The sequence below is a fragment of the Megalops cyprinoides genome, chromosome 20, assembly GCF_013368585.1.
Source record: "Megalops cyprinoides isolate fMegCyp1 chromosome 20, fMegCyp1.pri, whole genome shotgun sequence".
Taxonomy (NCBI): Eukaryota; Metazoa; Chordata; class Actinopteri; order Elopiformes; family Megalopidae; genus Megalops; species Megalops cyprinoides.
Window position 1 is genome coordinate 21,650,874 of NC_050602.1, and position 27,485 is coordinate 21,678,358.

Sequence of the window (27,485 nt, forward strand, 5' to 3'; positions counted from 1 at the left end):
GAGGCTTTGACTCACCACTTTGAATGAACACCTACCAGTGGTGACAGTACGTACTTTGAATCGCTCTGACAGGCGCATCCACAGACACCAGCGTGACTGTCAACACCAGCCAGAACTGTGTCGTCCTCCTCTATTAATCAGTACTGGATTTTAAAGGCTTTCTGTATAATTTATTGCCTATGAATTTGTTTAAGCCCTGATCCAGTCACCTGTGTGTACTCTTTTTCTTACATTTTTACGTGCTATTTTCATGCATTTTGTCATTTTTAATATTTGCAATTTTATTCATTTTTATTTGCCTGTAATAACATACATTTTGATGCTACATTATCCTGAAACAAAACAGATTCTTAAACCTCAGTGGAATGTCCTATTCAAATAAGGGAAATAAATAAATAAAACTTCTGCAAACATCTGTGGCCTCGCTTGTCAGCGTCAATCGAGGGCAGAGATTTGCCACTTGCTCAAGGAGATGTTGCCGAGTTCTCTGTGATTGTCGTCTCCATGGGCAACCGAAGACCTTTCAGTCCCTACCGCTCTGAGACGGAGGCCATTTTGGATGGAATCAGGAGCTAAACCTTCTGGAACGGGAGAAGATCCGTTTCCCTGGTTTCCTGTCTGTAACGTTAAGCAGCTCTGATCATTGACAATTACAATTCACTCAACCCCCCCCAAACATACACACACCCACACACACAAACAGTCTTACACACTTCACTTCTCCTCTCTCCCACCTGTTTGTAATCACCAGTCCAGTCGGGTACTTGTATTAAAACAGACAGTTTGAATAACACGTTAAATCGATCAGTGACAAAACTCAAATGCAATCTCTTCAATATTTATCCTCTCCAGTGACACAGCGTGTTGTCGGGGCAGGGAAAGGTTAGGAGGGACTCAGCCGCCTCCACACTGAGCAGCAATCACATGATTTATTCCCCAAAAGTACAAGGCATATTGTGATAGTTACTGTGAAGATCTTAGGTCTATTCTTTCCCCTCTGTCAGGGGAGTGACAACAAAAACAACTTTATTATGCTCCTGTGTAACTTTCATTAAAGTGTGGCATGTCTGCCTCTGTTGTCACCACGGCGATACCTGTGTCACGTCTGTTCGGTAATTGGCGCGCCTCAAACCATCTGTCGTTCATTCTCGCCCCGTTACGTCTGCGGCGCCTTTGTCAGATTTTGCACGCTACGTTTCACGGCAGCCCGTCTCATCCTCTACATCTGATCTCATGTCAGCTGCATGATCGTCTCAGTGAAAAGTGCCAGGAGGTCTGACTTCTCAGAGATTGCCAGCAGGAAGTTTGCAGGGGGGCAAAGGCATTCCAAGGTGCGCAATGCATCCTACGCGTTCAACTCAGCGGAGTACTACACACAGCTTATACAGTTCATTACCATTATAGAACAACATCGTAGAAGAGCAAATCATATTAAAGAGCATATTACAAAATCATGCCATGAGCAAAAGAACAATGCATTCATTCAGATAAAAAAAGAAATGAATACATTCTCACATAACACACACTTAACAGCCTCAGATTTGACCAGCATTCAAGGAAAATCAATGTGAGGCACTTTGTGTAAAACATGGAGGTTATAATACAAGACCTCTGTCACCATGGGTTCTAATCAAGAGGATTCAGGTCTGATTGAGGAAATAATACCAAACCATTCAGAAACTGCTCTCCAGTGTGTGGTTAATTCAACCCTTTACTGGTTCAGCTGATGTCACGCAGCAACAGAGACACAGAAAGGAACACTTTGGTCCAGATTGTTAATTGTAGTGATTATTCTCACTGGAGTCACCAAGGATCCCACAGCAGGTACTAAAAGAGGCGGGTTACACCTCTGATGTTCTGGCCAGATTTCACAATCTGAGCAATACATAGGAAATATACACACTCCCATTTTTTTTTGTTCTGGACAGAAAGTCGTATAAGGGAAAGAACCAAATATCCATACAGTGTTTGCCATTTGCTGTGTCCACAGAAAAAAAAAAAACAAACAAAACATTTGGATCCAAGGTGTATCCTCCTCAGGAAGAAGATCCATATTGGATCAAATGGTTGTCTGCATCGCCAAAATAAATCACATTCAACCGTGTGCGGATGTCTGGCTCATTCACATTCTCAGTCTGGCCACATAATAATCCTCCAGGACTCATCTAGGTCCAATCATCCAGGACTGTCTCTGCAATCGCTTGCCTTTCACACATTCTCTGTTTCTCATGTTATTGCTGTCAAGGCAAAATTAGCTCCCAGGATACATAAAAGTTTAAATGAGTGAAAACAAATCTGGGCCTTGTGAAAGGTGCACTGCCTTCCCTAAACATTCACGGCCTCTGTCCGATCCTGGAGCTACATCCTACATTCAAGAAACCGCGGGAAGAACCACGCTCTACCTTATGCCGCAGACTTTTCTCTCTCCCTCTCTCCCTGTGTGAGAAAACAAACCAATCCATTAAAAAGAAAATGTAAACTGTATCTGCTGGTGTCAGGACGGTCTTTACGTGCCCGATTTAGACTGTCAGCTGTGATCCATGGAGCGAGTTTTCCCTTCTCTTCACCTAATTACAGTGCTTTAATTATAGCAGCCCGATAGGCCAGCCAGCTTCCTTCATATTAATGGTGCCATGTGACTTGATAACGAGTGTGATTGGAAGTAATGGGCCCTAATTTTGTGTGTGTTTAAGGGATGCATATGCCCTACCTTTTTCTGTACATAATTAAGTTGCTTTACACTTTGTTTAGCAGTCGTTCTTAGCCGCTATTCCACATGACTTACATCGATGGCATAGTTCCATCTATTGCAACCTCAGGATGACAAGCCCAGATCTTTCAGTAGACAGACACAGCCTGCCCCACAGTAAGACAGGTTGTAGAAAAAGGGTCCCGCCATTTCAGTTTAACCCACGCCATCAAAAAAAAAAAAAAAAAAAAACAGACTGTTCATCAGGGCAGGTTAAAACTGCCAGCCCCCGGGGTTTAAGTGTGCCTGTTCGGAGGACGAGTCTGTGACAGATGACAGCAGAGTCTCTTCTTTTGAAGTGCAGCCTGCGTATCCACTGATTTCACCCCGTCAATCTCATAATCGCCCTTCCGCTTGAGTGACAGGATGAAGTGGGAGGGGATGACTGACAGCAACTTGGGTTGTTTTTTTTCCCCCCTGATCTTCCTTGACATGCCGATCAGACACGGAGGTATGAATCGGCTTGCTAAATAAGGGCTCATCGTCAGTCTTAGCAACGCGTGTAATGATATTTGTGGCATACAAGCAGCAGCTTAATTGTGCCCTGAAGGTATTACAACTCTCCATCTCAATTACAAATGCCATCTGTGGAGGGCCCTACAAATGAACTACACAAATCCTTCACAAGCGCTACACAAGCACTGCACAAGCATTCATAAACACTCATGCCAACTGACAAAGGCTGTCATAGCCTATGGGGCTATCTGTCACCATCCATGTCATAGGTGACCTTACCAAAAGACACGTGATCAGATTGAAGGACACTTCACTGAAAGTGTTACTGATGTCTCTTCATGTCTACCCTCCTGTCCTTTGCTGATTTCCTCACCTGTATACCAGCATCCAGGTGCGGTGGCAGTGTAGCACGCGGGGCGGCAGTGTGGCACAGTGGTTAAGGAGCAGGACTCGTAACCAAAAAGTTGCTGGTTCGATTCCCTGCTGGGGCGCTGAAGCTGTACCCTCGGGCAAGATGCTTAACTCACAATTGCCCAAGTAAATATCCAGCTGTATAAATGGATAACATGGTAAAAACAGTAACCGATGTAAGTCGCTCTGGATAAGAGCGTCTGCTAAATGCCAATAATGTAATGCAATGCAATCCAGCAGCGGTCTGCACCTGGCCATACGGAGCAGCGCCTGGGGAACTGGACATACAACCAGAACATTTCACGCCTAAACCTCAGATGGGGCACTGCTGCTGTTCCCTTGAGCAAAGTATTTAACCTGAATTCATTCAATAAACGTCCAAGTGTATAACTGGTAATAAACAGTGTTAAGTGCTGTACATCACTCCGGATAAGCAAATAAACAGTAATAACGTGCCAACCTGTACACCCCCTTTTGACATCCGTTTGAGCGTAACTGGACTAACTTACCTGTGAAACAGAGGCCGGCGCACCTGCAATGCAACTCCTCTGACCTTTAAATACCACGGCGTGCTGGCACAGAGAGGCAGAAGCATCATTTATCTGCAGGGGGGAACACAGAGGCCTGGCTCCCCCAGGAGGTGGATGTCTTTGTGTGACAAAGCGGCCAGGCATGGAGGCAGAGACTGCCGGAAAACACACGCTCAGCCTCCGCTCTTCATCATTGTGACATCACTACTGCTGCTGCCATCAGCATTACGCCCCGTTATCGGATATCGCAGAATACGCTGCCGTTTGAGTCACAAATAGCAGTGGCCAGTCACTGGACAACAGTCCTGAGTAAGTAACTATTACTTTGTAAATCTTACTTATTTGGATGGGGGGTAAGTCTGTACACAGCTGAAAAGAGGAGTATAAAATACAAAATACAAGAGAACAGTGCAGACGCAAGGGCTTTGGGCTGGTCAATAGGGTGTATAGTGGTTGATCTGTTTAATGGTGGAGTGTATTGATATCTGTGTGAACCAACGAGAAGAATGTTCGGGTCAAATCAAAGGGTTGTTCTTGGATTCAAACAGCCCCATCCATTTGATTGGCTTGTGAAGCACAATCGTCCCATTATGAAACGCAGTGCGCCATCATGGCTAAAACCTTCGGCTAACACTCCCAAAGCACTGCTATTTCATTTCAGTTTGAGAGCTGAGCATGTTTAATAATCGACACAGTGCAACAGTACCAGTGTTCTGACAGCTGTAATATTGCTTCCTCCTCCAATGTGTAATGAGTAATTTTGCCTAGCAAAGGAGAAACTTCTCATTTGGGAATATATGGAAGGGAATACAAGGCTATTGAAACCAAAGGAGTACTAAAACAAATGTTTTGGGGGTGGGATCTACTGATGGAACCACCAGCAGTGTGTGTGTTGTGTGTTGTGTGTTGTGTGTTGTGTGTTGTGTGTGTGTGTGTGTGTGTCTGACTGTACACACACTACTAGTAGTTCTATGTATTGTATGATGCCCAACCTTAACTATGCCCAGAGGGGAAAAGGGAAAAGGGAAGGGGGGTTGCCCCTGGTGAGAAGAAGTAACAAGCTGCCGTTTCCATTAACTGTCACTTCCTGCCACAGGAGGAGGAAATAAGAGTGGTGGGCAAACAGGAAATGACTTAAACTAATCGCGTGGGGGTGAAGCCTCCCCTCCCAGTACATGACACACTGCCACAGTTAAACCTGCTAAAGAGGGCAGAGAACACTATCCCCCAGAGAGCAGCTGAACTGGGTCAGGTCTCTACCAGTCCTAGTAACCCCCACTTCCCCCCTCTCCCTCCCCCAAAAGGAAACACCTTTACTTCTCCTCTCCTTCAAAAATTCATGTGGAGAGGAGACACAGGAGGATAGGGAGTCCATTTAGAAAGACACAGCCCGCTGCAAAACGAGGGCAGACGCAAGCCCTGGCGCTCTGTAGCAGAGGGAGAGACTTGCCCGACTCAGACGAGTTACATTAATAATGCATGAGTGGGGCTTCACGAACCCCCCAGAACAGGTGCCGCTCGCATACGCTGTCAATGACTCACTGATCTGAAATGATCGGTGATTTTTACAACAGAGAGCAAAATGTTTTGATTGGTTCACACGTCAGTAATTGACAGCATATGGTAGATCTGCCCATTTATTGGGTTCGTGAGGCTAGTTTCCCGTCGTTATGCGAAGAGTACTGCTGACAGAGAACCCTCAAAATGAGCGTTTTTACAGCAGTCACACTTCAGCTGCTTCTATGGCACTGGGTTTCTCAAACTCACGCCGTTGTCTCATATTTTAGTGGAAGAATTGTAATGCCACAGCACATGAGGAACAGCTGAGCCATGCTCAAGTAAAAAGGATCACCGGTTAGCCAACAAACTCTATTATTAACTGAAATAATATATTAACTCCAAGGTGTGTGTGTGTGTGTGATTATATATATATATATATATATATATTTTTTTTTTTTTTTAACCTGCAACAGTTTTCAGCTTGTTACCTACACCTAGCCCAACAGTGCAAACCTCACAGCTGCAATGCTAAAGCTTTAAAAGTATCAAGCAAAACCCTGCAAGGTAGGGGAGTAGCTTATCCCCAGGAAGATCGTGTGATTGGCTGCCACGTTCGTCCCATGGGGCCAACACCAGCCACTTTCCCTGCTTGCTGAGGGTTCCCGCTAATTAAACCCACCAGAGCTAACGAAGACAAGATTGTTAATTAAAGTGAGGGACAAGAGGAGCCCTGTACGACACAGACAGGGTTGGGGGGAGGGCAGAGGTGAAGGGGACATGGGTGCGGGGGGGGGGAGACTTTACCGCCAGGGGTCAGGGAACACACAGAGATCAGGATCTGTCCTTTCCACAGATACCGCTAATTAAAGCACACCCACTCCTCATTCCACATTCCACATTTTTAATCACTGCCCCGTTCTGCATTCTATTTATTTATTTATCTATCTGGCTATCTATCTATTGACCGATTGATTTTAGGAAGCCGGCAGTTAATTACAGAGGGGAAACCTGCCTTGTTTAATCTTGCTGCAAGCATTCTAAATCGAAAAGCAATTTAATTGCGGTGGGGCACAGGCCATGCCCAAGCTTTTCTGTTCGCCAGGTATGTGCTCGAGAGGCTAAGCCTGGAAAAAGAGTCTGCAACTCGAGGGATAGCACTACAGAGCTACTATTTTTCTATTGCTCATGATCAGTGGCATTTGTTATAGCATATATATTTGTTAGCATATATATATGCCCCTATGTACAGCACAGGATACATAGAATGTTAATGACACACACCTAAGCACACACACACAGAGCCCACAGCTTTCTCTGCTCTGAGTGAAATATCTTTGATGCACCCAGACGTCCATGAATGTACTGCTGGTCTACTGACTTGATGATGTCTCTCCCTTCAGCGAGAGAGAGGAGGGAAAAAAAAAAAACACATAAAACGGCTAAGATGACACGCAAATGGCTTTTTGAATTTCCCCCGTTTGTACTTTATTGACTATAAGGCAATGTTGAAATTACATTAGTGGCGAAGTGCTGAAATTACATTTTGAAATGGCTGTTTTCTCCTCAGAAGGCCCTATCATGACAGCAGCAGGATAAGCGATGGGCAATTTTCTCCATTTAAGGAGCAAGGTTTGCTGCCTCCCTTTTAATGTATCTGCATATATCACACACTTGTACAGAACTGCCTGCCATAAAAATTCCCACCCTTTATCCCCACGCTCTCCAGTACGTTTGGGGGAAAAAAAAAAAAAAAAAGCTGAAGGTCTGGAAAATCTGGAACAGAATGATTTCTTTCTCTGTGCAAAAACCACTCCGGACAGGACTTCTTAAATCAGACCACAATGAAACCTGAAAAGGATATCAGACCCATAATAAGCTGTGTAGTTCTGAGATTCAGACATTTAAACCGAGGCCACTGAACTCCGCTCCTGGAGGGGTGTGATCGGATAAATTTCCTGGCTGTTAAACTAAAAAAAGACTCCAAAATGGGGAGGAATGGTAAATTGGTTCATTCAAGGCGATGATAAATAAAACCAGGTCATTAGGCACCTGACAGGAGTGAACGCCTACAGACGCTGCAGCCCTCCAGAACCTGGCTGCAGCGGCCCTGATTTAAACATGCAAGCTGCTTTGACTTTTTTTACTTTGACTTCTTCTTCGTGCAAACTGCATTTTCCCCCCTCTTGGTGATAAAAGTCTGGTCTGAAACATCAGAGGTGATTCTGTGGTTCTGCCTGGAGACAGTGTCTGTCAATGGGATAGCGGAGTAAGTGCAGGAATAGGGCATCTTAAAGGCTGCTGAAAACTGACAGCTCTTTGGATATCCACACACATTAAACATCTGAGTCCTGTCCATGCCTGATAAATGCGAATGAATGAGAAGCAGGATTGCGTATGAGTAGGTGTTCCTGCGTGCATCTGAGACTGTGTGTGTGTGCTTGTATGTGTGTGTGTGCACATGTGTGGGTGTGTTTGTGCGTGCGTGTGTGCGCGTGTAGGTGCAGGTATGCGCATGCGGTAGGTACAGGTGTGTGTGTCCATAAACGCCTGACTGTACCGCCAAGCATGCTTTACTCTGAAGGCAGTGGGGTTAAATCGGATAAAGGAATCCGTCCCACCCTGTCACCTGTCATTGTTCCCTTGACTGTGGTCACAGCTGCGTGTGACGCCTAGGCCTCTCAGAGGAACTCAGGTGAGAAAGTGCAAAGTCCCCTGAACCGAGACTAAGGAGTCGGCGCAAGCAAGGGGATAGGGTGAGTCAACGACATTCTGCAAGGCCGATTTACACTGCGGCTAACCCACAGATAGGAATCGGGGGGAGACGAAGCACAATAGGTTCTGCTTGTGCGCCCAGTCATCGCATAAAGGAAAAAGATTAGCTCACCAAATCCCACTCCACCTCCCAAAAAAAGCTTCAGTAACATCTATTAACATATTAATGAGTGTGGCTTTTGTATCTGAAGGACAAAAAAAAAATGACAAGAAATTAATATACAATGACGCTGGGGAATACACGAGTCTGGGAGCTTGTTTTCACAGTGGGGAGAAATAAAAGTGTAAAGGCAACACAGCTGGAATCCTGGGGATTAATTACATTAATTAATTATATTACGGGGATGAACACCCACATACATGAGAAATGAGATCACTGTGATTCTAACAGTACTGATAGGAGACTGAGGCTTCATGAACCCACCGAAATGGGTGTAGCAACCATGTTATCAGTGACTCACCGATTTGAACCAATCGCATGGTTTTGCCGTTGAGAGGAGTGTTTTGATTGATTTTAAGGCTCCTTGTAACTCCACCCATTTGGGAGTTCCTCACCCTCCCGTCACAAACAGGTATCAGAATGCTCTCAAATCTGCGGTTCAAAGGGAAACTTAAGTAGGTGGAGTCAGACGGAAAGAGCTGAACACTTGGACGGCAAGTGCTTCTTCTCCTGCTGTAGCGCTAGCGTTTTTCTGTTCATTTCAGGCTCGTGTACATCAAGCCAACCCGCTGAAAACCTGACGGACAGCCAATTCATCATGCCAAATCAGCGACATATTACACAGGCCCATACAGACCCATCAGGTCCTCTCCAGAGTCAATGCAATAAACACACCCAGGAATAGTCAGTATGATTTACAAAATTAGTTCATAATTGCTTCCTTTCATTTCTGAATAGCAGACAAAGACAAATGTAGTTAATCAACACTAATTCCGCTTGTCGTGCCAAGCATTGCACTTTGTGGTTCTGTTATAATTAAATTTTTATAACTTGAGTTTCACACAGTGGTTTCCAACTCCTCTTCCCCATCATCTTCTCAAATGTTTGTCACAGAGTCAAACCAAGTACATGAGCCCTGCTGGGTCTCCTGCTTCTATTCACTTCCCAGTATGGAAGTTGGAATGGTTCACCCCACCTCTAATTGGTGCCCCTTCATGTCCATTACATCTCTGATTGGCTCAAGGACACCGCATAAGAAATCAGCCAGGTAGGACACAGTCATTTCCCATGCACTGCCGACTGCCCAGCAGCACTGGCCCACGTGCACTCACCAGACCACTCCACTTTGGAACCTTAGGACACCTGTCCGCCCCTCCCCTGTGGCCTCACACACCTCCCCTGTCTGTCCTGGCCCCTATGTGGTGGAATGAGCTCCCAACAGTAGAAAGGACAACAGAGTTCCGGATCATTCTGGCACAGACTGAAACCACCCTCTTTATACTACATGCCGGCTCCTCTAATTAATTGTTGCAGCACTCAAGTCTCATATTTTAGGGGTGTTATACCACTGGCTCACAGACTGACAGTTATTTTGTTGACATTCTGATTACTGCAACACTTCAACTAGCCTGAATTTTCAGTACAGCACAGGATATTATAGCAATGTGTGATGTATGCTTTTGATCAGCTCGCATCTTCTGTATGTACTGGTGCTCGTGCATCTGTCTGAGAAATGAATGGCAAACATGAACGTAAATTTAAATGTTAATGTTGGTGGACTGGTTCAGCTGCTCAGCAGCTGAAGCATTTAACATGTCTATCCACACCCACTGGTGTGGCGGCATAGAATAAAAAAAAAAAACCAAGAGGTTTAATCTGTCTACTTTTTTACATTTTCCCCTAAGCCGACACACCAGTGAGTCCTGCAGTAAGAGGCTCTGAGGATCTGGGTGTTCACAGTCCACTGGAGCTGTCCAGTGCTGAAACCTCCACATGACCAAACCGCTCAGTCATGGGCCTCCAATTAAAGCCAGACCGAATCCAGCGCCACAGGTATATCTATGGAAAGTACTCCACTAATTACTGAGCTCTGTTTAACTTGGGTTTTGCAATAACGCACAGGAACATTTTCTAATTATATATTTAAGACCGAATGTGCAGAGTATTCCCAGAGCAATTTGCACAATGCATGGTAAGCACAACCACGTTAAAAAAAAGGCAAAGACAAAAATCAAATCCACCACGCAGCAAAAGGAAAAAAAAAAACAAAAAAAACAGGACTCCCACAACTAATGAACCTGTTAGGCTAACCCTCCTGTGGGACACCTATGAAAAAAACATCAAGAATACTGGCTACCAGATGTCACTTACCATTTATGAATTTTAATAAGGAAAAGGGCAGTTTTGTTTTTTTATGTGGGCTAATTAATATTCAAATGCTGTGATAGAGCTTTGCAGTAATATTTTATTGATTAACGGTACTGGCTTCAGTCAACTCATTTTATTACTGTTAGTACAGCCAGTCACTGAAATACCAGGCCAATCCCTGCCCTGTCTCCCTTATTCAGCCTGATAGGATGTTGCTACATAGCTCCACCAAAGCACAAGGCACTACAGATATGTTTAACTATATTAGAAAATCCCTACCACCTGTGCTGAAACCACCTCATGCTCTCAAAATGAATGTTTTCGCTCTTCCACAATACAAGTCACTATGCCGATACCAACAGACAGAATTTTACATTTTGACTGGAGAAAGAACGATAAATTTGACCTTCATGACTTCGCTGTTAGCTACAACATGTAATGTAACGTGCAATACATTACACGCATTTAGCAGACGCTCTTATCCAGAGCGACTTCCAGCACATTCTGGCGTAGTAGTGAGGGACCTAGGCTTTAAGCCAGGAGATTGCAGGTTTACGTCCCAGGTGACATGCTGCTGCTGTACCCCTGGGCAAGATACTTAACCCGAACTGCTTCAGTAAATATCCAGCAGTACAAACGGATAATGGGGGAAAAAAAAAAAAACAAAAATGCAAGCTGTGCACTGTAAGTCACCTTGGAGGAGGGTGTGTGCCAACCAAATAAATAATGTAATGCAAACAGCTACAAGCGGAATTCCATATTTATGTCGCAGGAATCGATGCTTTGGCGGGGAAATCTGCGGCTGTTTGCTGTTATTCGTGGCTGGGCGCCGCATTAGAACAGAACCCGGTTCCTCCTGAGCCATCGGTCCGCCCCCCACCCCCCCCCAACATCTCCGCTCATTAGCGTCCGATCCGGCTGACAGGAGGGCTGCTGGGGAGCTGACAGCCTCCCGAGGACCCGGGACGTGAACACACACACACGCAATTAAAGATGCGTGCGCGCGCGGGCGGGCTGAGCCGGGCTTTCTCATTTCCCCTTAACGAGAGGGGTCTGGGTGAACATGCCTTCGCTCTCCGAGACGGGAGTCCGCCCCCCATCGGCCGGGACGGGAAATGAGATCAAAATCGTTTCATCAAGCCAGCCTCCTCCCGCTCATCAAGTTTTAAATGGTACTGAGATTTTTTTCTTTTTATCAAAAAAAAAAAGAAGTTCAAAACAGTGTTGATTCTCCAAACAAGATCTGCACACGCCTTGGTTGTAAGATGCAATCAATATCTCATTAAGTTCATGTTTTTTTTCTTTTTTGTTTCTTCTCTGGATGATGGTCAAGTGTAAAATGAGCACTGTAACTAAGTGCTGGTGGACTGAGTGTTCACGAGGGCTGTCGGGTCAGAGCTCTGTGTATCAGTGCTTTGGAAAATTGTTATCTGAAAAAGTGAAAAAGCGTACACACAGTAAGATGTACACACACAATGTTTGCACAGAGATTACTGCCTACATTGCACATCATAGCTACTCTACTGCAGTGACAGCATGTTTGAACATAAACCAAGATCAGAGTAATTTCAATAAGTAAGTAAACCTAGAAAACACACATGATAGTAATGGCACTGGCCAAGCCCATCCAGGCCAGCATTCCCCCTAGAGACATGGGGGACTGTCCCCTGAGAGAACGGAACCCTGACAGAATGGAAGCTTATAAACATTCCAACCATGACGAGAAGCACTGATGTCACAATCGCTCTGTGACAGAGTGGGGAATGATCTGGCTGGGAGCCCAACGTGATCAATAATGAACAATGCAGCTGTTCAGGTGTTCTGGCTCCACCACCCCCCCCCTCCCCCCCTCCCCTCCCCTGCAATGCACAGCTGCCCCCTCCTTCTGCGAGTCAAATCTGTCTCCAGTGTTTGATTTGTAGACAAAAGCTCAGGCGCGTATACTGATGTGCACAACCTTCTGTTGTTCTGTTCCAGACTCGAGCAGTCAAACACTTACAGAGGACGTGCACATACACTCACACATACAAACAAGACCACAGACGTACACACCGTAAATAAACAAGACCACACGCACACAATCACAAAACTGCACACATACAAGGACACCCTGCATACACACTTGCATACATAGACGCACTCTCACGCACGAGAACACACACACACACGCGCGCGCACGCACGCACACAAAGAGGTGTGTATGCAAAGTTGAAGCACCTGCTGTGCTACATTAACCCTCCCTTTTCCTCGCTTACAGCAGTTTTGTCTTCTGCTGCCTGACGCCTGAGAGGAATGTCCCCGAGGCTGAGTCTCACTTCTAAGCGTCACTCCCGTCACTCTACATTTCGGATGTAGCCGACAAAATACCCCCAACAGACAATCAGCAGCAGCCAAGAAGCTATTTAAAAAAATCTTTTAAAGACATAAAAAATCAACAGCCACGAGCATTCATTTACACTTCAGACATCGGTTTACCCAGGAGCTGTAGCGCTGACTCCTGGGGGATTTTTTTTTTCCTGAAACGGATCCGAAATGCACGGATATGGTTGACAAGGTGCCATTAAAGGTTGGGGTTTCCTCTCCGACGGGATGTGAACTCGTCGGGAATCACAGCGACAGAGCACCCTCTCCGTCTGCCTGCCTGACTTTGCACCTCTACCTACGCATTATAAACGATATGTTTGCAGTAACAATCTCCTATTCATTATACAGAGCTTCTCAAAAACAAATACTAGTGTTTGCGTTGGGTCCCGTCCATACGGGATACCTTATCACTTGGTCAGCATCCTGTTGAAACGACTGTTTAATAAAAACGTAACATTCCCAAACGTATTTCGTTTTTTTTTTTTTTAAATCACGCTTCTCTGGAGACGGAATGTGTTTGCAGCTCAAACATTACATCGCGCTATAAAACCACGGGCAAAGACTCCGTTCCGGGAGCTCCGTTTCCTGCATGCTACAAGTATCACGCGCATACGTTAAAAGCGCAAGTTTAAATAATTGAAAAGGACACCAGACATTCCCTTAACCGGAGCACAAACGGGGATGTGTTTATAAGGGGTGCAGAACCTATAAAATTATTGACCGTGAACCTGGCCCTTGCTTCGACAGAAGTCAAAACAAGATTGTGGAATAGTCACATACATATTATTGTACATACACATATACATATTATACTATACATATCATATGTATACATTATAGGTATATTATATATAACGCAGTGTTAATCAGCGATGAATGCGATTAATGAAAGAGTGTACGTTTTATCGTAGCAAACGCACACTCTCACCTCTCACGAATTCACTACAGTTTGAGCAATTACGTTATACTCACCGCTACCTCAACAATCTCAGAACAAATAGCCCACATCTGGAGTTAAAACGATGTCGATGAACAGCACTGCGGAAAATATATACCTTAAGTATACCAATCTTATACATACAATACACACTTTACATATCAAGTGTCGCAGTTCATTCCCACCTTTTATAAAACAATGGAACAGCACGCAAATCCAAAAATGCCTCGTAAATTCAAACAAAGCCACGTACACACGAAACAATTTTAAAACGACAATAGCCAGAAAATATATATCTTTTGCCACTGAATGTACCTTTTTAAGGGCAGAGGTACGTGGAAGCCGTTGTCCGTCAGTCAAGTCCTCAGGAATGTGTACCGGACTCGGTTCAGCGGAAGGTTTGATTTCAGTGCAGGTGTTCCTTCTCTGTTGATGTGCCGTTGTCTGTACTGACTATGACACAATGTTTTACGAGCTGTTTCACATGCCGAAAATATTCAAATTACGAATAAACGGAAAAAGAACGCTTATGTTCAAAGGCAAAATGCGTTTAAACGTTGAAAAATATTTCGAAGCAGAGGGTGTATGAGCTATGTGGAGCCATCTAAGACGGAGGTTCCTATCGCGCAGGGCGCACAGACAGTCGAGTACGGAGATTTCCTCGCAGTATATAGTTTTATCGAACAAAGGGCGCTGACAGGAAAAATCTCTCCTTCTGTTGGAATCGACGGACAAGGGGAAAGAAGCGAGAGGCTGAGGATAGGGTTGATAAAATGAGGAGGGGGGTGTCTGATTTAAACGGTCAATGGCTTTAATGCATTCCGCCCCCCCTCCATTTAAAAAGACAGTTTTTTTTCGTTGCTCAGCCTATACCAACTAAGCCGCTGAAAGAATCGATCCAGCACTGCATTTTACTGACGCGGGCATTTTGTCTCCGGTGTAGCTACTAAAACTCAGCTCTGAGCTTGGTGTTCAACGAAACTGGAAAAAGTTCGCACGTTCTTATTACTGCGTCCCACGACTTTAAACAAATGAGTTAACAAGAAATGTGAGTCCAATTGTTTTGGACCGCCGCTTTAAATTTAAAAAGGATAGTTTTGATTTTCAGAACGAACTTACAGTTGTTAAATAGCCATGCGCCTCGTAAAATAAATATAATTTATAATAACACGCTTAAACGAATACACAGAATTTACAAGGGCGTAGCTTCCCAGCCAATAGCTGATGGCCTTGACGCCTCGACCTGCGAGTCAACGGCGTTTCCAGCCCCCACAATCCATCAGTTTATTACCGAACCTGTCGTCAATACGAAAGCTGATGGCTACGAGCCGGGTCTTCCAGCAACGTGAATCAAACCAGATTTCAACCTATACAGACGAATCAACAGAGCGACACGAGGCTTCTGTCTGCATGTCTCCATGCAAGCTGTACAGCATTGTTACTGCAGAATTCATTAATCTGGGGGATGGTGAATCCACAAGGTGATTTTCGGGAGCTGTACCTGGTGGTGTTAAAAAAAAATGACAGGGGCCGTCACAGTAGCATATAGAGGCAACTTCAGAGTGACAAGTTATCAGTAACATTGATGTCATTTTTTTCCTTCCTGGGAATTACCGGGTGTTCTGTTTCTGAGGAGCATTATTGACCTAACAGAAATGGGAACAGGGAGCAGGGCTCATGACCGAAAGGTTGCTGGCTCGATTCCCCGCTGGGGCACCACTGCTGTGCCCCCGAGCAAGGTGTTTAACCCAGAACTGCTGCAGTAAATATCTAGCTGTACAAATAGATAACATATAAAAATTGTAACCTGTGTAAGTTACTCTGGATGGGACTGTCTGCAAAATGCCAGTAATTGAACGGAATGGAATGAAGCGGAACAGAACAAGAACTCTCTGACAGACAGGCAGTAATACGCGTATGTGGTACAGAACAGGTAACCAGGACATTGTTGATTTGAATCAAGGAACCAAGCCTGGATATTTCTGGGGGAGCCATTATTATGTACATACCTCCCTATAAATCTTTTATCAATGTATGTTATTGATTATTGATAGTGGTGGAGTTGCAGGGAGAGATGAGCGTTCATTACCCGGGATACTGTGCACATTCTCTGGATGGCCAGACAGTTCATATGCTGTTAAATTTCATATGCTGTTAAATTTAAATTAAAGTTGAGAGCCTGCCATCTTGAATACCTTTTATAAAATGTCTTTGTTGCCGTCATCAAAACACTTACAATCAAAAGTCAGATCCCCCTCACTATGACATCCGCACACAATTACATCATTGCTTTCCGCTGGTGCTCCAGAATCACTTTGTTTTCAGGAACCCTGCGGAGAGCTCACTCAGCAGCAGTTCTAATTCTAAATAAAAAATGCTCTCGCACCCGCAGCTGGGGTTTATCAGATCTCTTCTCAGCCAATCACATCAAAGGAAGCCAGGCCACCGGCGTGGAGGGAGCTAGGAGAGATTCAGAAGCTTCATCGTGCCAGATTGTTGTTTTTCCACTGGTCCCGAATGGAACTCAGTTTTTACCTAGCCAATTTGTCAAAACTTAATACAGCAGCACTGTGTGGGAGCTGATATTAAAATCATGTTCAACATCTACACTTGCAATTACTGTTTTGCAGAGTTTTGGGGACAGACAAATTCTTTACATTTCTTTAGACTTTTGGTGGTTAATGATTTGTTTTTCCAAAGTTCTTTCTGTCAAAACAGTATGTTTCAGCAGCCTGTATGATGCCATGAAGCAAACCATTTAAATGTAAAAGCACTGTCAACAGCCGAATTATTCCTGTGGTGTCATTATATTTTATCCTGTTGTTGAATGTGCTACATTTCTCTGGTTCAGCTCCCTCAGTCTGGGCCACGCGGGGTCTTTTCTTGAATCAATACTAATCAAGTAATGTTCATTCAGTTTACACAGCACAGGGGAACCAAGTTCACATATGGCTTGTTTCCGTCAGCCAAGCTGAGCTGAGTGTCGACCCGTCCATCCAGTGAATGAACTGTGCTTCCTTATCTTGAGGTGCAGTCAGTGATAGGGGGATGTCAGACGTTTACCCCTCTTGTATCCTGTCTCCCTCACTGAGGTAAACAACTTGCAAAGCAGCGGAGCTGCTCGCAATCCACCAAAAAAAAAAAAAAACTAGCATGTTATCACTAATTAGCAGATAGCTTGCAAGGTCTAATATGGTCCTCCTAGACACACTTTATCCTCCCGCATCATTTGGTGTGTAACATCAGATAATTAATGGTTCCCTCTCTTCTGCTATTTTGATTCGCTTGTAGCAAGTAAACATGCAGGAAATACCTAAGCGTGGATGAGGTTAACAGGAAAGTACATGCTCCTCCTCTTACACAACAGAACAATGTCTCCATCTGCCTTGTGTTCAGTGTTTACGGTACTTTAAAAATCATTGGCTGTATCCAGTTCTAGGCAGTTGACTCTATCTACAGTGAGCTCTACTCTCAGCATCAGTTAAGTGTCAGCTAGTTGTGAGCAGAAACAGCCTCTTCATAGTGGTCACCCATTGTTGGGTGTGGCTCATGGAAAAAAGCAAAAAATATGTGCCCTGGAGTAGGAGCTAACAAACCAGAGGACCCTGGCTTTGGGGCGACACAGCTTAAACGGGGTTGCTAAGTTTGGTTTTGGCAGGTCTTCAGAAAATGTACAGTGACTGGCAAAGTTTAACATAGGAACCAATTGACTGGACAGTCCTGGGTAGCGGTCCCTTACAATGGGGCAGAAGTGCTGCGTAGTGTTAAGGAGCAGGGCTTTTCACTAAAAGGTTGCTGGTTTGATACCTCACTGGGGCACTGCTGTTCTACTCTTTGGGCAAGGTACTTATCCCACACTTGCCTCAGTAAACATCCAGCTGTATAAATGGATAACATGTAATATGTAACATGGATAACATGCATCCTTGTAACACACGTAAGTTGCTCTGGATAAGAGCATCTGCAAAATGACTGTAATGCAATGTACAATGAGTCAGTTATTTGTGCAATCACAGTGGAAGTGAGCGCCTATCACAGAGACATATAATCCGGTTTGTCTTATAAGGATACACTTGTTTTTCTGGGTCCTGGCTCAAAGCTCCCCCGTGGCACCAGAAGGACACGTATATCACTTTCAGACTCGGTCTTGGCTGGTGTCAGCGTTTCCTGCTGCATCCCCTCTGAAGGGCTAAGATGAAAAGTCAGTACAGACAGGAACGTCAGAAACAGTAATTCATCATTAATTGGGCTGACAAAGTGAGACTTTTTTTTTTGAGGGAAACGGGGGGAGGAGGAGGGATGTGTAATAAAAAATCCATAGGAAAAATAAAAAATAATTGAAGAGTCTGTGGTGTAATATGAGTCAGAATTCCCCGCATTACCATAATTCTTAGAAGACTGCCAGGCTATGAGCGGCAGCACCGTACATCAAAAACCGGGAGCATTAAAAATTAAACCCTTCTGAGTCCTTTTGAAAAAAGTTGCAGGCTGACACAAAAGTTCAGCTTTTTTCTACGCAAAGCCAGGGGACTGCTTTCATTCATATATATTGACTAAATGCATATCTACACATGAAGAAAACCTTTCCTTGCTGTTGCAGGAGGAACAAACTGCAAGGCAAGAGGCTGAGAATTCTGAGTGCGGTAAACTCTCAGTCAGAATGGTCCTTTCCCTCCTTTTCTGCCATAGCAATGGATGCGAGTTTTTGTTGGCAGCGTGGCATCATGGCCAGGGAAGCAGATGGCCGGAGGTTTGAATCCCAGGTGAAGCATTACAGCTGTGCCATTAGACGAGGGGCTTGAACCTGAACCTGAATTGGCTCAGTAAACATACCACTGCGTAAATGGCCATGTTTACTGTACTGTAAGTAACACAAGTTACCCCTGGATGAGAGCATCTGGCAAGAACATGATAAATAATATTGTTTTGGTTTTTTTTTTTAAATGAAAAATGCAAAAATTTTGGGACTCATAAATAAAACACGCGCTGAGACACACCTGCTGTGTAATCTGCAGGATTACTTGCGTGTAAAATGACCTCTGTAAACAGAAAGAGCCTTGGGGTACAGTCTGGTCACTGGGCTAGGACAGAAAACGGCCACTGCAGTCTCCCTAACGTTTCTTGCCAGTGCCTGCTCTTGCTCCACGGCAGACTTGGATTGGGCATTGATTACACCAGCATATTTTGTTTTGAGTGATAAAAATGTAAATGTATTGGGCTCCATGCTGTGACTGCCCTCCAGGTGCCAAAAGTAGCACACGCAAATTGATAGGGCAGTCAGCAGAAACTCCAAACCGAAATGAGATAACCTACCCGGGGGGCTCTTCAGGTTTTGGGTAAATAAGCAAAAGCGCAACGCGAAACCTTCCCAAAAGAGTTCAGCGCGCAACAGTCATCCGTTCTATTGTTTTATTGTTTCTTTCGGTATATTTTTCTCTTTGTCAGCTGTTGACAGTGACCAGAAACGATCAGTTTTTTTAGGAGGGGGGAGGGGGGGGTCTCCTTCTGGGAGGCAGCTGCGAAATGGTAATGTCATCCAAACGAATGTGCTTCCAAGCAACGCCGCAGTGATCCTCCCTGATGATGCGGCGTGAGCCAGAAGGGGAGGCAGGGAGCTGGAGGAGGAAATTAAGAAGGAACGACGCTGAAACACGGTTCACCCTCCACGGATGATTTCTTTAATTACACGTGAAACCTAGGAAGGGGAGGGTGGACAGAGGCGGCGGTCACGCAAATGTACGCACGCCCGGGCCTGAAGCGCTTCCCGATGGGAACGCTTGTGTTCTGCGTGATTGGACGGGGGGGAGAGATGGGAATGAGAGGGAGTCCATGAGGAGATGAGAGAAGAGAGCGGCGCTCCAGGTCCTGCTGTACGAGTGCCTGCTTCCTGTTGGTATGTGATGTACTGTATGCTAGTCTGTGTGCGCAGGCTGATCACAGCGGGCCTCATTAACACACCCATCTGTATATACACACTCACGCACACGCGCACACACACACACACACACACACACAGGGGCATACACAGGCATACACACACACAGAGGCCTATGCATGTACACCCATATGTACCAGCATGTAAATAAATGTACAAACTCATACACCCACGTACACCCATCCGTATGCATATGTAAACACATGCACGCATACACACACACCCGCATCCACACACACACATACACACACTCACTCACATCAAACACCCAGCCTGTGGGGCAGAGATCGTTAGCTATTGTGATCTTTTTCAATATCCTTCATAAACACAAATCAGAAACAAAATTTAATGCTCAGAAAAAGAAACTTTTAAATGCATTCTAATCAAGTGCTCCTACAATGAACAAAAATAAAATTAGGGAAAAAAGCATTTTGCATCTCTTTTGGGGGGAAAAACAATAAAACAACCATTACTCAGCAGTTAGGAAATTAATTGAAACTCTCAATAGTAAAGAGGTAAGCTATGCTTAGCAGTGAGATGTGTGATTGTTTTCAAAGTCTAAATAGCAGAATGTGATGGATGACACAACGAGGACCTAAAGTTTCATGTGTCTGCTCTTGTATTTTATGATCTTCAGACAGCAGCTTCAGCTTCAGCTAGATGCGTACACTGTGAAGAGTGCTAAAATTAATACTTTTAATTGAGTCATTTGAAATGATCTCCTTCCTTACAGAGGGCCTCGTCCTGTCACCTAAGCAGTTGGAATGACTGATGAAAGAGAATGTAAAAATAATTTCCCTTAAAATACTCACAGGCTGCGTCAGATCTATAAACGGAAGAAATTGACTGAAATTTATGCACACTGTGTTAGTGCTCAGGACAGCCACACACATCATAAGAATAACACAGACTGGTTGATCAGCATGCAGCTGAATGTTTTTTTAAAACAAAAAAACGCTTCTCACCAATCAGAAAAAGACAGATTTGTGATCTCACTATACTTTGCGTTTTGCCCTGTATATCCATCAATACATGAATCAAGAAATCAATCAATGTGGAATTTACCCAGCTACCCCGCTAAGGAAAATGCAAATATGGATGCGCACGTACGGCTGAATCATTTCATGTCACGCGATGTGTATATTGTCCTTCTGAGACCTGTCCCCTCCTCTCAGTCCGTACCGCCATGCACAGAGGGGGGCGATTACCGCCTCTAATGCTGCTTGGTGACTTTTACAAATGTCAGCCACTCCATCCTTTCACAAACTGACAAATGACGGCTGTCACTCCTGAGCAAGGAAACACTCCTCTGCTAACATTATTGCCACCCAGACTTCTTGACAGCCCTTCCTCGCTCAAAAAAGTAACAAAGATAAAAACAGGCAAGTGCTCTTACATTCAGCTGGTGTCCTTATTCAGAGTGACATAAATTTTACAGATTACCCATCTATACAGATGTATGCATACTAAAACAATTCAAGTTTAATGCTTTGCACAATGATGTAACAACAGTGTCCTACTTTGGATTCAAACCAGCAACCTCTGCATTGGGAGCTTAGCTCCTTAACCATGTATGACCCAGTGGATGAACACAGATTATAAAATGTTGTACCTGAAACAAATCTAACATCTTTTCACATGGATAATTGCAGTGTGCTGACTTTTGTTTTTAGGAGAAAAGAGACTTCTCTAGAAAAACATCAAGCATTGGCTGAACATTAAAGAGCACCCAAAGCTGGGAAATAAACCCAGGGGTAAAGTTTGGTTGGACATTCACCATTTGCATAGTAAGTACAGTAACATGCAAATCTTAAGCAAATCACAGGATTTAATTTTCGGTTGTTTTGCAAGTACTGTTTAAGTTAATCTCCAAATAGATATGCATGTTAATTATTATTATGGTGAAGCATTAATATTTTCAGAAAACTACTGTAAGCTCTCTTTAATGATCTGAAATTCACAACAATGCATGGATAATCTTCAGCTCACATTCACTCAATTTTATCTTTGCATAATACATTTTTAAACAGCCTAACTTTTGAGTCCCAACACAATATTACTTTGACAGTCACTGAAAGGAAAAGAAGAAAGAAAAATATCATGTTCAATATAAAAAAAGGTGTAAAATCTGACAATGAATTAAATTCATTACTTATTCAAGTTAAACACGAATCACATTCTGGCTAGCTTGAAGCTGTTCTCTAGATCACTTGTTTGAAGAGCAAAGTTTGTTCTGGGATAACCCTCCCCAAACATGACCACCACAGCAATAAAGAAACCCTTTCCAGTTCTTTCCTTGAGCAATCATGATTGATGGGGCCGGGGAGGGGGGGGGCTTGTGCACCCCATGGACAAATGGGGAGTGCTTCTGTCGGTTATGCTTGGCCTGCTGACAGCAAACAAATGAGCAAAGGGCCAGAAACGATCGATTCTCCCAGACCCGGCAGAACGCGGCCCTCTGCCATTTTAGCAGGGGCTCCAGAACCGGCCCTCCGCGAAGGCCAGTTCATTTTAAACCGACTGCCGGGCGGAATTTGGGTAATTAAAGAGCCAAATGGGGACGCTTTCAGGATAATGAGGTGTGAGCCTTTGTTCCGGCGGAGCTCCCTGCCAGCATCAGCAGTGTGGCACAGTCCTTAAAGTACCTGTCTAATTAAACCAGAGGGCTGTATGTTCAAATCCAGGATGGGGAATGGGGAAAGCGGTCATCATACACTTGCCAGACGTTTTACATGGCCTGTGTCTGTATAATCTGAGCTGTGTAAATGTGCAATATGTCAATCATGAAGCTAATTAAATTGGATGGGATAAAGGTGTCTCCAGTGCAAATATAATATGTTTTATTAGGAGTCTGTACATATTATTAGGAATCTGTACATATGCCTTATTCATACCTGTGTTATAGGAATTGTAAAGTTGGAAACAGGGAGCGCTCTCTGGGGCAAGGTTAAAGGGGATGAGATTGAGGCTGTGGTGGAGATAAAAAGCTGATGCCCCACATCCAGCTGTCAGAGTATCTGAATACCAGTCTGTGTGTGCAGACTGATCAGGGGGGGGCATATGCATACACACACAGACACGCACAGACACAGACACAGAAACACGCACACACACCCTCACACACTCCACAGTGCTCATACACAACACATACAGGCTCACACATGTGCACACATACACATACACACACTCACACTCACACAGACACACGCACGCACACACTCACGTTCACACGCATAAACACCACCGGCAACACAAAAATACTTCAAAGCTCAGTGCAAACTTCAGCACCTCGGGCCATACCTGTAGGCAGACTGCAGGAGAGAGGGGGAAGGCTTCTTTCCATTCCTGCCTTTCAGTTTCATTTTTAAACAGAAAGACTGGCGGCTGTGCAAAATAAAAAACCAGGTCAGGCTGGTGGCGGCCATTTTAGGGGTCAGTCCCAGGACTGAGCTGGACCTCGGCTGAAGTTGGTGCGGGACAGTCACCATCTGTGCAGTAGTCATATGTCCACAGAGAGGGGCTGTGACACAGAGCTGCACAGACAGTGCCAGCCAATGAAATCCAGACTTCAGTCAGTCACCTTCCGGAACTATGGAGTGGGAGAGAAGTCTTGAAATATTGACCTCCATTGGTCAAACAGGCAACCTTTCTTCTGTCTCCCACAACCCGGGAGGCTTTAAGACCTGGGAGAGCACCAGCGGCCTTGCAGACAGGCACTGGCACAGCTGATTCTGAGTGCTAATCAGTCCCGGTGTTGTTTGTTGGCTTCGTTGGCCTGCTATGAAGATAGCCAGCAGTGCCTGTATTAGGGGGAGAAGCTGGGGCGCTGCCTATGTGTTGTGAGAGGATTTCATCATACTTGGATGTGTATTGGTTTGGCTCTTTCGGTTGAAGTGCGTTTATTTATTTTGTTGCCTCCCCTTACCCCAGTGTTGGGGGAAGTAAATGGCTGCTGGCCAAATGCAGCTTCGGGACCCTGCGTTCTCATCCAATCACCACCTGCCACATAAGCTTGTGCGTTAGGAGAGCAATAGAGCGTCGCTGCGCAGAGCAATATGCAGATTATGTGGACAGTTGGAATCTATTTACACGAGCAGCGGGAAAAGAGATTCAATTCCAGCTCAGATTACAGCTCTTCCCCTCCGAAGACCGAACAAGAAGATAACGACACTTTGCTCTCACACACAATTGGGCATCGGCCACAACTGTGTGCTTAATGGGACATCACAGTCAAATTTACCAAATTGTAGGTGTAAAAGGCACCTGGAGCCATTCACTGAAAAAGCAGGACCTTACCTGAGAATTCAGTTTTAAGTTTTCTTGAAAAAGCATTGAGTACTGAAAAAATTTAACCTCGGTGTTCACACATGAAACTAATGGCACATACAGTACAGATGTTCAGTGCGGCCAACCATACATTTTCCCTGGGTTTCACTTTCACACAGCCACTCTGGGTGCCTTTCAAGGCGAGCAAAAAAAGAGAACAAAGAGGTGAAGAAGAGAAAGGAGGCTTGGATATAGGCTTACTAATAAATATTTCACGCCGTTCCCTGTTTTGTTTTTATCTTTGTTATGCCGACAGGAGTCATGTAGTTCAGCGGGCTTGGCAAAAACCTCCCTCCCTAACTCAAAAGTAAAATATAAAAGTCTCTTCACTCTAAATTAAACCGAGAGCTACGCTGGTGTCTTTAAAAATTCAGCTCACACAGGAACCTGCCAGCAGTCCGCTGCTGCTCTCAGGCTCACATCCACACACTAATCAGCTCTCCTGAGAAGCCGCCGTAGCCACAGGGGCAGTGGTGCCCCCGTCTTCCTCCTCCTCTTCCTCACGCACTGTATCTCCCGATCCAGTTCCTCTTCCTGCCCCGGCACAAAACAGGGTGCCGGGGTAGCCCCTTCAGACTCAAACGATTTTCTTTTTTCCTTTACGCCGACAAACTTCTGGGGTCATTCGAAGGGCTCGGGATTTGGCCTTAGTCTAGAAGGCGACGAATGAACTGAAATATGAAACTGATATGTCTGAGACCCTGTTCACATGCTTCTTTCGGCTTGGCAGCAGCTGTAACTAACAGCACTCGGTGTTACCCTGTGTTCTTACACGTGCACATGCACTACTTGAGTGATTCCACTGCCGGCGTGTACGAAGAACAGAACTCGCGCTCGCTGCACGTGGTCGCAAACGTGAGGCGGCCGGCTTGCCAACGCGAGGGCTGAGCGTTAACAGTATGTGCAGCGTGCATGTGGTGACAGCAGCCTTGTTATTTTCTTTCACTCTCATTAACGACGGATCCACCAGCCGAAGGTGGGAACTGTGACGCTTGTTGATATTGTGACACAATCAAGGGACATGCTGGGGGTTTTACATTAAATCTACATTACTTTCATTTAGCAGACATTCTTATCCAGAGCGACCTACGTAGGTTATAGTCTTTTTTTTTTTTTTTACATGTTATCCATTTATACAGCTGGATATTTACTGAGACGATTTTGGGTTAAGTACCATGCGCCGGGGTACAACAGCAGTGCCCCAGCGGGGAATCGAACCAGTAACCTTTCGGTTACACGTCCTGCTCCTTACCGCTATGCTACACTGCTTCCCATGGGTTGAAGCACGGGTGGAACAATGCAATGGAATGATGGAGGCAGTACAAGCCTCTAGCGTGGCTGTCAACTACGCAGCTACTACTTATAGTCAGCTACACTTTCAGATCATACACACACACACACACGTTGCTGCTCATTAGCATGCTAAGCAGCACCGCTAACAGCCTTCGCCACCTGCCTCCAGCGGGGCTGACAGCTGTAGTTGTTGCCTGCTTGTAGCCAGTGTGTGTGTGTGAACTAGACCATATTCAATGCAGAAACAAGGGGTTTAAAACGCAAGCTGGCCACGCTCTACATTTCCAGCTCCCAATTCCATTTCTGAACAAGACGAACGCTGATTTATTCAGCTTTTGCATGGTTCTCACAAACACGCTCCTGCATATTTATTGATTACAAGGGGAAAAACATAGCTCTGGCGAATACAATCAAATCGAATCAAAACGCCGTCAGATCGCATCCAAAGCGAGAGGAGATGCCTGGGCTTTTCCTGCCTCTTGATGTTGGCATCCCGGGGTGTGAGGCTGGGTGGGGGGTGACGCAGTCGGGGTGCAGAAGGTGAGATCATCCATTTGTTTGAATTTCAATCCCATGATTCCCCTCTGCACAGCTGTAACACATGCTGAGGGTAGAAGAGGCCTTTCTGTTAACTATCTGTACTGTCTAAATATGGCTGTACCAAGGCCTATGTAACTGTGTGTGTGTGTGTGTGTGTGTGTGTGTGTATGCATTACATTACATCATCGTCATTTCACAGACCCTCTTATCCAGAGCGACTTACATAGGTTACAATGCTATCCATAATATAGGTTACATGCTATCAGTTTATACAGCTGGATATTTACTGAGGCAGCTGTGGGTTAAGTGCCTTGCCCAAGGGTACAGCAGCAGTGCCCCAGCAGGGAACTGAACCAGCAATCTTTATAATGAGCATATGTACATATGTATATAGAAACTGATTTCTATGAGCACTCCTGTAAGATGCCGTTATCAAAATTGCTCCTCGTGGGAAAAATAAAGTTGTTTAATATCATATTGCACAGCTCTGCCGGGACTATGCACTGCTGATTTGTTTCTGCCTTTGAGAAAAAATTTCATCACAGAGGATTTCGGGAGTTCATCAGGAACACAGAGATCATCTGTGTTGCCAGCCTTGTGACCACGCCTTCCCATCTCTCCAATCCTGCTGTCTCTGCATCTCCATCCCTCACAGTGTCTCTATACCATTACATCACATTACATTACCATTACATCATTCCCTTTCCTGTGACCGTACAGCGCTGGCACCGAGATCACAGTACTTCAACCAGCTGGAACGATTTAACTTCAGGATCAGTTTAAACAGTAACGGCAGTGGTCCAAAATTGGAAATTTTCTTACCCCTTAATTAAAACTACACTCAACTCAGTAAGAGATAAACCGGGCTGCAGGCTATCAATTCAAGAAGGCTATGTGTAAAAGAGAGTTCAATAACTGCAATCTGAATGGGCTGTTTTCATCTCTTAATGAACAAACATGCCTATGCCTTTTCAAATGGCCTGGCATGAAAACATATATTAATGCATAAACATACTCATTACTCTCTGATTGACATCCCTTCCCCTGTAAACACACAAAAAAATGTACATACATACTGTAGAAAAGGGCCACATTCGCTAGTAGTTCTTGTTTGTGCACACCACCCCCACCTCTCACAGGCACTTGTTTACGACTCACTTGTAACCTGCAAACCAGTCCTGCTACTCCCCTTATCAGCAGGACCCCCGCAGGTAACCTGAGGCACAGGCACACCCCCAAGGATGGCCCCCAGGTGACCATTTGCCCTCTGACCTGTCCGTATCCTTTGGCCACCGATAAGAACCCCAACAGGGCCAAGGATACGGGACAATATAAAGATAGTGGTGACCTCCCCCACCTCAGCA

The 27,485-nt window shown here is 44.9% G+C and overlaps 1 protein-coding gene across 1 annotated transcript in view; it reads right to left on the minus strand.

Annotated features, from left to right (window-relative positions):
- LOC118795626 (neurocan core protein-like) overlaps positions 1-14,797 on the minus strand; it is an 82,063-nt gene extending 67,266 nt beyond the window's left edge. Inside the window, exon 1 of the mRNA XM_036554249.1 lies at positions 14,343-14,797. The gene's annotated coding sequence lies outside the window, so the exon portion shown is untranslated. The remainder of the gene's footprint in view (positions 1-14,342) is intronic.
- Between the last annotated feature and the right edge of the window lie 12,688 nt (positions 14,798-27,485).